Here is a 12,649-nt window from a genome sequence, read left to right as displayed (position 1 = left end):
TATTACTGTGTGTGTGATAATGCTGTGTGAATGTGGGCATGAAGTTTTATGTGATCCAAGGATCAAACTCAGGTCTCCAGGTTTCTGTAGCAAGTACTTTTACCTTATAAGCCATCTCAGGGACCCCTCTATCTAAATTTTTATGACCAATAGACTATATGAACATAATTATAATGTCTTAATGAAATGTGGTATAGCTATTAAAATTGTAAGAATAACCAAGAATTATTACCAGTCATTTCATATTCCCTGCATATTCTTTATAGCTAGAGAAATCCTAAAGATATTTTGATCTCATACATTTTCTTTCTGGAAATGGTGGCCTCAATAAAACATATAGATACCATTGAACAATTTATGCAAAAGTTTATAGATGGAACAGGTAACTAAAAATTTATTTATATGGCAACATGTTTATGAAGTAATGCTGCAATTTAGCTTAAGTTCTTACATGTAGGGAACATACTATAAGAGACTGTTGGGGCTAGAAAGGTGACTTAGCAGTTTAGAACACTGGCTGCTCTTGCAGAGGACCTGGGTTCAGTTCACAGCACCCATATGGTGACTGACAACCAACTGTAACTCCAGTTCTTAAGGAATCTGATGCCTTCTTCTGACCTCTGTGGGCATTACATGCATGGGGCACACTTATACACATGCACGCAAAATGCTCATACACATAAAATAATAGAGTGGGCCATGATGCACAACAGAATACATAGAAGTAATTACAATTGCACATCAAATTGGTCTTTCACTCAATGACTTCTCTATTTTCTCCAAGAACAGTTTCAAATTTGCGTAGGCATACTTCTATGAAAATCACATAGCTGTTCTCCAAAGCAACAGCTATTTTAAACCAGTGATGTAGATGTCCATTTGTGGGAGGCTTGTTCATACTTCTGAAGATTCTAAACCAGAAAACAAAGAATAGAACTGATGTTCGATGCACAACATCTTTACCTCTTCCTTGTTAATTTTCACACAGTGGTGGCAAACCATTGGCTTGATCACATAAAAGGCTGGTGTGAATACAAACATGAATTCAATATTCTGTTTATGAGCTTTGAAGATATGAAGAAGGTAAGATGACAAGGTTATTGTTCAAAAACTACTCCTTTAAATCATTGCCTCTCTTAGAATAAAAAATATGCTCTTCAGACTTAACTATGTAACTCAGGCTTTTTTTGTTGTGAGGGAGGGATTCAAGTTTCCTGACTGTTCTTTATTTACTGTCTTCACCAGGGTTCTCCTTATTGCACACAGTCATATTTACTGATGCCTTCTTGTGTAACCACCAGCAACAGAAAAGACACCTTTCAAATATCTAGAGTAGCAATCAAGTTTTAGTTTTTACTAAAACATAGTGATTTCACATATGAATGAGATTTGCTGTACCTTCCATACAAGCTTTCAGTACGTATTTATTATAATGAAGGGTTCTACTTTGTGTGTGTGTGTGTGTGTGTGTGTGTGTGTGTGTGTGTGTGTAGACCTGTTTTCTCTCTGTGGGTACATACATGTATGCAGGTGTTCTTATGTATATGTGTGTGTGTTTGTATGGGGCCAGAGGACAAGCTTGGGTGTTGTTCCTCGGGCTCTGTCTGCTTTTTTCTCTCACTGGCCTGTATATCGTCAAGTAAGACTTTGTGTGTGTGTGTGTGTGTGTGTGTGTGTGTGTGTGTGTGTGTAGACCTGTTTTCTCTCTGTGGGTACATACATGTATGCAGGTGTTCTTATGTATATGTGTGTGTGTTTGTATGGGGCCAGAGGACAAGCTTGGGTGTTGTTCCTCAGGCTCTGTCTGCTTTTTTCTCTCACTGGCCTGTATATCGTCAAGTACGGTAGGCTGACTGGCCAGCAAGCCCTGGGACTCTTCCTGTCTCCACTTTACCAATGCAGAAATTATAAATGTGTACCACCATGCCCGACTTTTTCATATAGGTTTTGAGGATCAAACTCATGTCCTTGTGCTTGCAGAACATCTGAACTATCTCCTGAGACAGCCCCTTCTTCCCTTTCAGTCAGTAGTCATTAGAATCCTGACTTTCAAGTGAACTTCTTCCTCAAGTGTGAGAGAGAACATGTGATGCTCTATTCCGTGAATAGTGTCATTAACTGAACATAACAATTGCAGATTCTTTCAAGCAAGTCATTCGTCTATTAAAACTAGCAAACAATAACTATAAAACAGCATATATATGTGGGTTACAAAGAGGATCATATGTTCAGAACTGATGTGTGGTCCTTAAAGAAAAGCCTAAATACAATGTCAGCATATGTATATTTAATAATGGTATTAGATGTAGCAGAAGGTGATAGGTATTGTTTTCTGAAAAGGGTAATATAGGAAATGTGAGGCGATAACACACAGGTTAAGAAAACAAAGAGGTGGAAGAGATTTTTAAGCTGATGAAACAGGATGAGCAAATTCTTAGAAGCAGTGAGGCACAAGGCAACTTTGAAGACCTAAGGGAAGAATTTGAAGGACAAGGGAAGGGTTAGTGATGCAGAGTTAATAGGGAAGGGTTTTGTTAAAAGCCAGATTATAAAAGATTTGTAGGCTATATAAATGTTAGTGACTTCATTAATCCTGAATTTAGTAAGAAGTGCATTAGAAATTAAAAGGAGGAAAACACTGGAATAGAATTGATGCTTTAAGAATATCATTCCATGTTGGAGGGGAGGTAGTAGGCATGGATTTGATCAAAACACCTTATATGCATGTATGAAATTCTCAATAAAATTTTTGTAAAAGTTAAAAAATAGAATATCATTCCAGCTTGTGGTTTGTAAAGAAAAATAGTGAATATAAGTGGACTAGACCAGAACAGGTAAAATCAATGTTTGTGGTGAGCTGGCTCAGTGGGTAGAGGCATTTGTCTCAAAGCCTGAAAACCTCAGTTCAATCCCTGGAACCCGTAAGGTGGAAGCAAGTTGTCCTCTGACATCTACATGCCTGCAAGTCATCTTCCCACATATATGGCATGAGTGCACATGCACATATACACACAAATAAATGTAATAAATTTTTACAATAGATTTTATTGAAAGTCAGATTTGATTTAAGTACTTAATTTGAAAGTGAGACTTTCAAATAATTTTTTTACATTTTACCACATTATAATTAAAGAATCTTTACACTTGTTGAGGGAAGATAGATCTTGGTCAATTTAAGTTTCCAGCTTTAAACTCCTTTCTAGGAAAAATTCCCCATGTTCTTAAGAAATTAGGGTCCCATCAAAGTCGGGGCAATTTTTGGACCCTTCCCTGTTTTCTCTTTGCAATGTTACCTAGTGCTCTATGCTTGCTTCTTCTGGATATCCCCCACAGGACACAGAAAGTCAACCCACTGCAGAGGATTCTGCACATTTATTGATAACAGAGGTGACATCCCTAAAAACATTAACTATCTCCTTGATGAATAGGTAGTGACTTACAATTTTGCTGTTTTATTTCTGATATTTTGGCCACTGTTCATTATTATTAGTCTTTATTTTGCTTCTTAGAGCTCTGCTACCTTACTAGGCTAACAATATTTGATCCTTTCCATATTCCCATATATTTATAGATACTTCTAGTGAGATTTCCTTTGTCCCACACTTTTTATTATTGGGGACCTTTTCCTCAATTTGTCTTTATTTTATTAACTTTTTCATTTTTAAAATTTTATTCAGCTTCTATTTTTCTCAGCTTTATATAATTATACTATTTTGTTATGTATAAGTAATTATAAGTGTTTGAAAACAGGTATTATTGGTTTTTATGCCATTTCCTTTTCTCTTTGTAAGAATAATATATACATATACATAAAATGTATATGTGAAAGGCATATCTAGAGCATAAGTAGGATATATACATATATGATTGTGTATACATACTAATTTTAATATGCATTCACACCTATGTGGATATATGTCTTATATGTACACATACTGAAGTGAGAGATTACTTTTTCTTATATTGTACCCTATTAAAACACAGGACATAATTGCTAGGAAATTGCTTTTATCTCATTGAGTGTGCAAGATTAGATTATATTGTAGATTATGTTTTGTAAATTATTTTATAAATTAAACCAAAGTTTGCCTCTCAAGAGACAGTCCAGACTGGGTATTTGTGTTTTCATATCTGGCAACTGAATTCTTTTGCTTTTAGATCATGTCATGAAGAGCCAAGCATCATTCCAACTCACATTTCATTACATAAAAATTAGATACACAGAAATACTTAGTGCGTGTGAGTCTGGAAAATTAGATGTCAGTGTACACAGAAAGAAAATTGATTGTGTAATGTATAGTCTCAGAAATGTCTTTCCTTACCAGAGTCCAAACACATAACTGACAATACTTATAATGTACTATTCCCCTATGGACTGTGACCTATCTAGCCTCAGATTCCTCAGCCTGATATCAACATCAGGTAGAGGCTCTATTTTATGAAGCAGGCCTTAAATCCAATTAGAAAGTCATTGGTTACTCCCATAATATTTGTGCCACTATTACACCAGTGGGTATACCTTGCCAGGTCAGTTGTTTTTGTAGATCACAGGATTCACAGCTGGGTAATACTGGTGATTAATTTTCTTCTCAGGTATCATGCACCTTCCAGCACTATGAAAGCTAATCAGTAGAGATGAAGCTTTAAAGACAGCATCAGCTTGATTTCTCCTTTTCTGTTCCACAGCTCATATATGTAGTTTCTTCAGCAATAGGTTTTATTTTATTTTTATTCATTTTATGTGTATGAATGTATTGCCTGCATGTGTGTAAGTGCACCTGTGTTGTGCAATGCCTGTGGAGGTCAGAAGAGGGCATCAAATCCCCTGGAACTGGTGTTAAAGATGGAGTTAAGGATGGGTATTAGCCACCATATGGGTGCTGGGATTCGAACCTGTGTCCTCTGCAAGAGCAGCCCGTGCTCTTAACCTCTGAGCCATCTCTCCAGCCCAGCAATAGGTTCTTACTGTGAAGTTCTGGTGGGTATCCAAGAGTAGGGGAAATGGCCAGTATTGCTTGAGTGTCTTTGGGGCCTCTGGTGTGGGCATCTTTCTCCCCTGTTGAGCAGCTTCAAGCGACTTCTGCAATGCTGCCATGAACATGAGGTGCTTTGGTTTGTGCTGATCATGGAAGGTATTTTCTTCATCTTCCATATTAAAATATAACTTTGTTGTATTTGCATACTGTACTTTTGACAGTTATTTTGTTTCAGGGATTCAAATTTCATGGCTTTGGAGTTTCTGCTGAGAAGTATTGCCTTATTTTGATAGTGTTAATTTTGCAAGTGTAACTTAGCACTTCTGACTTGCAGCATTCAATCTTCTGCTCTCTGTGGTGGGTGTTGTTATTGTATGTGATGTGTAGAGAACTTTTCTTATCTCTACTGAGGCTTCTCAAAGCCTCCTATGTCTAGAGGTCCATATGTTTCCCTAGGTTCTTAAATTTTTCTGCTATATTTCTACTTAATAATTTTCCTGTATCATTATCCTGAATTCTGAGCCCTCTTCTATACTTGTACTTTAAAAGTTAAGCCTGTTAATCTGTCTCACTGGTCTTTAGTGTTATCAAGCTTTCTATTAAAATTACTATTTGAATGGAATAAAAATGACCTTGCCTTTAAGCCCTCATATTGTTTCTCCTGCTCAATGTAGATCACTGACATTGCATTCTACTAAGCTTTTTATTAAAGACTTCATTTCTACTACCTCTGTGTATTTCAGAATCTCTACCTAAATTTCTTGTGCAAATTATACATCTTCTTTTATTCATTCAATTGTATATTTGTTTTTAATACTTATTTCTATTTTATATGTATGTATGTATGTATGTATGTATATACGTATACCTGTGTCATGCAATGCCTGCTGAGCTCAGAAGAGGATGTCAGATTCCCTGGAACTGGAGTTAGCCACCATGTGGGTGCTTGGAACAGAACCTGGGTCCTCTGGAAGAGCAGACAATGCTCTTAACCACTGAGCCATCTCTACAGCTCTGTCAATTGTATATTTGTATCTTCTCTGACATCACTGATCATTTTAAAAATTAGATTTGTATTCCTTATCTGCCATTTCATTACATCTGGATTCAATTATTGAAGCATTATCAAATTTGGGGAGACTTATGCTGCCTTGGTTTTTCATATGTTTTGTGTTTCTGTGTTGTGACCTGTACCATAGTTACGATGGATAGCTCATCCACATGTAAGGGAAGGTATGTATTCTTAGTGATCAGCCTCCCCCTATGTCTTTCTATAAAAGGAGGTCACAGTTTTGACTTTTACATTTATTTCGTATTACATATGACCTATCTTATATATGGCAAAAGTTAGGATCTGACTTTATTCTTTTACATGTTAATATTCAATTTACCTTATCATATTTTAAAATGCTTTCATTTCTCCATTCAGTGTTCTTGGCACTCAGGTTAAAATTCTTTTGATTATACATGTGAGAGCTGTTTTCTGATAACTCCTATTCTATTCTATTCTATTCTATTCTATTCTATTCTATTATATCGGTTCGTATTTCTATATTTATACTATTACCACATATTTTAATTTCTGTGATTTTTTTGTAATGATGTTATTTATTTTTTAATGTGTATGAATGTGTTTTGCTTGCAAGTATGTGAGGCATTCATGTGCCTGCAATGTCCGTGGAAGCAAGGAGAGGGCATTAAATCCTCTGAAACTGGAGTTATGGATCGTTATCAACCTCCATGTGGGTGCTGGGAACCAAACTCAGCTATTCTGCTAGAGCAGCCAGTGCTCTTAACCACTGAGCCATCTCTCCAGCACTGTGTGGTGTTTAAATCTGGCTGGATTCTGCCCGTATTTTGTGAATGATTTTTCTGTTCTAGCCAATACATCACTGAAATTTTGAAAAGAAATTTACTGAATCTGAGGATCACTTTCCATATTATATTACAACCACTGCCTTCTAATTCATGAATATAGGATACTGTTTTATTTATTTATTTTTATTACCTTGGCTTGTTTTAGGTAGTAAATCTCTCATCCACTTCCTACAGTGATTCATGAGATTATTGTACTTTTAGCATGGGTTATAATAATTTTGATTTGTTTGTTTTATTTTGCTTTGAGGCAGGGTCTTGCTATGTAGCTCTGGCTCATCTATAACTCACTATGTAGAGCAGGCTGGCCTTAAACTCACAGAGATCTGCCTCCCCAGTGCTCAGATCAAAGGCATGCACTACCACACACAGTTACAATTATTTTTAATTTTAATATTTTTGAAAACACAATACATTGTTAATATGTAGAAATTTAACTGAATTCATGTGTTATTTGACTTTGCATTATGTAATTTTGTTCAATTTCTTTGTTGGTTTTCCTAGTTCTCACTCCTTATTAGGATTTCTCTGTATACATGTCTGAGTTACATACCAATAGAGACTATTTTTTACATTTCACTCCCTAGTTACTGTGACTAGATTTTTAGTGTGATATAGGACTAGTAAAATTGGGTTTACTCCAAATATCAGATAAAAAATTTCCAGTTTCTTCAAGAGTATGATGTCAGATATAAGTATTTCAAGTATGTTTCATTTGTGTTCAAGTAGTTACTTTCTATTGCTAGTTTATTAAGCATTTATGTCATGAAAAGATGCTGAGTTTTGTAAACACCTTTCCTACATCATTTTAGATAACCATATCAAATTTTCTTCATTCTGTTCATATAATAAATTGTATTCATTAACTTTCCTGTGTGGAAACCTCATTGCATTTCAAGAGTTAATTTTGTTCTACATGATTCATGTTTGGCTACAGCTCATACATCGTTCATGAGCTCAATAATTTCCTATACCCATGACGTTCAGGACCTCAGAAGCACCATGATGAAAATCTCCCATTTTCTTGACAAACAGCTGAGAGAAGAATCCTTGGATGCTGTTGTGAGTCAGGTTACATTTAAGAACATGAAGCTTGATTCATGAGTTAATTATGAATTTTTAGGAGAAGAATCTGTTGCAAGAAAAAGTAACACACATTTCATACACAAAGGTGACGCTAATTTTATAATAGCAAAAGAATGAGAGTTCCCATGAATCCTGGGCTCCAAAGAAAAATCCTCTTAGCTCCCAATATGTCTCTTCAAGTGATGATGGCACTTGAGACTGAGAGATGCCAAACATATGAACTGACAGTGACATCAACTGCTTTGTAAGAAACAACTTGGCAAATTAATTTGTTTAATAAATATTATTTTCCTTTCTTCCAGGTCACATGATCACACTCTAAAATTGTCAGTACTCTGTCCTGAAGTCAACGGTTATATTAAACCTAGGCGAGTCTATTTCTTGTTTTCCTTTATTACTTTGAAAATGTTCTAAGGACCTAACCTTAATATGCATTTTGTTGTGGGGTACAGGGTTTATATAACTATTTCCTCATTCGTAAGATTTTTTTTCATAAAAAGTAAAGAGATATCTTATTAACCCAATCTGCAATGAACTTAATAATTTTTAAAATGCAGTACATTTTTATCATGATCTTATTACATTACTTATAGAAGGAAGAATTTATTTGAACTTACAGTGCCAGGGGTAAAGGTTCGTAATGGTGGAGGAGGCATGGCGGCAAAGGTGTGCAATGAACTTAATAATTTTTAAAATGCAGTACATTTTTATCATGATCTTAATTACATTACTTATAGAAAGAAGAATTTATTTGAACTTACAGTGCCAGGGGTAAAATTTCGTAATGGTGGAGGAGGCATGGCGGCAAAGGTGGATGGAACAGAAAGCCTAGTAATCACATCTTCAAGCAGGCACTGGAAGCAGAGAGAGAATATAAACCTGGAAAAGCTTAAGAACTATTAAAGCCCTCCTCTAGTGACATGCTTCCTCTAACAAGGCTACACTTTCTGAAACCTCCCAAAACAGTGCCACTAACTGGGGATAAATATGCCGGGTGTGGTAGCACACACATTTAATCCCAGCACTTGGGAGGCAGAGGCAGGTGGATTTCTGTGAGTTCAAGGCCAGCCTGGTCTACATAGTGAGTTCCAGGTCAGCTGGGGCTACAGGGAGACCCTGTCTCAAAAAGACAAAACAAAATGTCCACATACTCAGAGCCTATGGGATGCATTCTCATTCAAACCACAAGGGAATAGTGGAATAGGAATGGTAGAGTGGTTGGCAGGTGGGAGGGTGGAGAATAAGTGTGAGGAGGGATGACTAACATGAAAGGCCTTTGGTAACAGTTACATGGGAACCTACTACTATGTAAGTTTCTTAAAATGTATACATATGCACTTATAAAGAGTTTAAATGGGGTTCCCCTATAATGGGGTGATAATGCTTCTATCAGATACCACAGGCTAGCAAATAAAAATCTCAATGCCATGAATGGACTCCCTCTTTTGAGGTTGTCAACAAAAGGAGTTCCCAAGGATTCTCAAGCAATACTGGCTATTGCCATTGCTCTTGGTAGCCCATCAGAACTTGATTGTAGGACCTCATTACTGAAGACATATATGAGTCATAGAATAGGCATGGAGAAATCAAGCTGGTACTGAACTTGAAGATTCACTTCTACTGACTAGCTTTCATAGTGCTGTAAGGTGCTGTGCATAATACCAGAAGAAAAAAGTAATCATCTATCTTACCCATTTGTGAACTCTTTGAACTATGATTGGCCTAGCAAGATATGCCCACTGGTACAATAATGGCATTGTTATGGGTATAGTAAACCACTTTTTAATTGGATTTAAGATCCATTTCACAAGATGTGAATCATACTTGGCACTGTTATTTGGGCCAAGAACCTGTGGCTAGACAAGTCATAGGCCATAGGGGAGAACCTATAGCATTAATCCAACTCCTAATGACTGCTTGTTATACCCATAGATGAGTGCCTCTCTCAACTCTCATCAGAGAAACTTCTTTTTACAGCAGGTAGTAACTAGCACAAAGACCCACAGTTGGTCAATGTATAAAGAATAAGGCTGTGGAAAGATCAGCTTTAAATGAGACACTGGTAGCACAGCCATCCCCAAAGGCTCAAGAAGTGTCACTGAAGAGGAGACAGAAAGACTGTAGGAGCCAGAGATAACGGATGAATACAAGGAAACCATGTTTTCCAGATACAACAGAGAAGTTACAGATACGAACTCACAGATCTTGTGACAGCGTGCACAGGATCTGCACAAACCCACACCAAACACAATTCTAGCATGGATGGGGGAAGTAGGCACAAGCCCTCAGCCTTAGCTAAGGAATTATTGATAATTGATAGCTTCTGGGAAAGGAAGAGTCAGTTTTCTACAAGGTGTGGTGTTAGGTAGGTTGAGCAGGCTCCAGGGGATGGACCCATACCCAAGAGCATTTGGGGACACAAATTAGACTTCATAGGTGTAAGTTAAATTTACTCCTGGGAGGCATGTGGCTTCCAGGCTCCCAGCACGGCCTCCTCCTCCCACTGTCCTTATGACAAACCAAGACACTATTCCCCCAAACTAGAGTTTAAAGAACCACAGGATTTATTGGATCTGCTAACAGAGCATATGATGGTGTATGAGCACCCTTGGACTTTTTTTCCCAACATTTCAGCTGCAGCTTCCAGACCCGCTGTTGGCAGTCCAAGATGGTGAAGTGCTTTCCCTCTCCCTGGCTTCCCCTGTCCTTCCCCCTCATGAAGTAAGGCCAACTGATTGGGTGGGAGGGGTGACTGTTTTCCTCTGCTCCTTCCCTCCTACAGAGAGTCTCATAGTCCATTTACTTTGAGGTGATTGGAGCAGGTGGTGAGAAGCTAGAGAGGAGGGCATCTATTCATTGCTTATTAGTCTGGCTTGCCACTCAGAGGACAAGCTTATCCAACACCAGGCCTTAAAAAAGTAATATTAATAGAGGACATGAATTTGGGAGTTAGTAAGGTGGAGAGAGGGAGATGGGGGAGGGGGTCTGAATATTATCAAAATACATTGTATGAAATTCTCAAGAAATCAATAAAATATTTTTAGAAAGAAAAAGTTTTATTCTGATGGATAGAATTATTGGCAATTGATAGCTGCCTAGAGAGGAAAGTCAGGTCTCTCCCTTATTCTGAGTCCATGTTATAGGTGATGGACCACATCCATGAGTATATGGGGAATGTAAATTGGACTCAATAGGCCTTTACATGTGTATGTATATTATATATAGAGAGAGAAGACATGAAATTGGGGGTGTAGGGAGGTAAGGGTGGAACTGAAAGGAGATGGGGAGGGGATTTGAATAAGATCAAAATACAACTGAACTCCCAGAGACTCAGTGGGGGAGGATCTAGAGACACGCTGAGACACTCTGGGAAAAAGGGCAGGGGTAGTTGCCATTTTGGAATAGAGCCCTTGGACAGCTGGTGGACTGCCAGAACGGCACTGGCCCCCATGAGCAGCATTGGTGGCTCAAATCTTAAAGCTTAGTCAAAATGTAGAAAATGTAGTTCATTCCTTTGAAGTCACCCTTTCGCAGCATTGGTGGCTCAAATCTTAAAGCTTAGTCAAAATGTAGAAAATGTAGGAGTTCATTCCTTTGAAGTCACCCTTTTCTGGATGCTGTAAACCATGCTAAAACCCAAATAGAATGTATCATGTTGGTTTTGTCAATCCTCATTAGACTGTGTGACCCTGGCATCTCAGAGAGCTCACTTGGGTCTCTGGATGGGGTGGGGGGTTGGTGAGACAGCTTTTTGAAAACATCATTAATGTTATTTATCTTTCACCCCATACCTTCCTCTTCCTTCCACTCTGATGCCCCTCCCCACTTAAACTTTACCCCAATTTATTCCCCTCTTCCTTGATTTTCCCTGAGCCTTAGGCATAGGGGTTGCATTGTAGTTGTAGCTACTGGGGGTAGGCACCACAAAGTCACTTATTGTCTTTATTTTCATCAGTTATGGGACTTTGTAACAGATGGAGACACTCCATCTATTTTAAAGACAAAAGCTAAAATTTTATTAACTGAATGAGAAGATTTACTGTTTACTTGATTCAAAATCTAATTGTAGTTAGGGGGGAAAAAGGTGCACTGTAGAATACTCTCTGAAAAGACATCTTCACTTATACTTACAATGCATCATGTTTTATGCATTGCTTTCCTACTTTTTAATATATTTTTATTGTGCTCTTGTAATTTCATACAATAGTTCTTAATCAAATTTAGATTCCCTCCCCGACCCATGCCTCCACCATCCCCCACTGAATCTCATGTATTCTGGTATGCATGTTAAGTCCTAGTCATTCAGGCATTTGTAGCCAAATGCTCTTCAATGTAAATGCATCCACTGGAGACTAGTCAGCCCATCTAGTGGTCATATGTAAGTCATACTCTCACCCAGCAGCAATCAGTCTTGAACAGCTCTGTCTAGTGCTGGCCCTGCCACCTATTTCTACTATTTCTCTCCTCCTCCCCTTTGGGCCCATGTTAATTGAGTTGGCATGGATCGATGCCACCATTGCCACAAGTTCACATGTGCAAGCTTCCAGTGGCCTGGAAGCCTCTGCTTCCCAGTGATCATGAACCAGCCCTGGCTCTTACAATCTTTCCACCCCCTCTTCCACAGTGGTCCCTGAGTGGTGGGTGAATGAGGTTCCATACAGGAGCCCTATCCTACACTCTACAGTCTCTTCTTTAAAACATGGCCAGTTGTG

At 37.9% G+C, this 12,649-nt stretch overlaps 1 pseudogene; it reads left to right on the top strand.

Moving 5' to 3' along the window:
* LOC103749331 overlaps positions 1-7,955 on the top strand; it is a 15,320-nt pseudogene extending 7,365 nt beyond the window's left edge.
* The last annotated feature ends 4,694 nt before the right edge of the window (positions 7,956-12,649 follow it).

This window comes from Nannospalax galili, unplaced genomic scaffold (genome assembly GCF_000622305.1).
Source record: "Nannospalax galili isolate Female #2095 unplaced genomic scaffold, S.galili_v1.0 scaffold546, whole genome shotgun sequence".
Classification (NCBI taxonomy): Eukaryota; Metazoa; Chordata; class Mammalia; order Rodentia; family Spalacidae; genus Nannospalax; species Nannospalax galili.
Note: the sequence above shows the minus strand (reverse complement) of the source record. Positions and strands in the feature narration are given on the sequence as shown.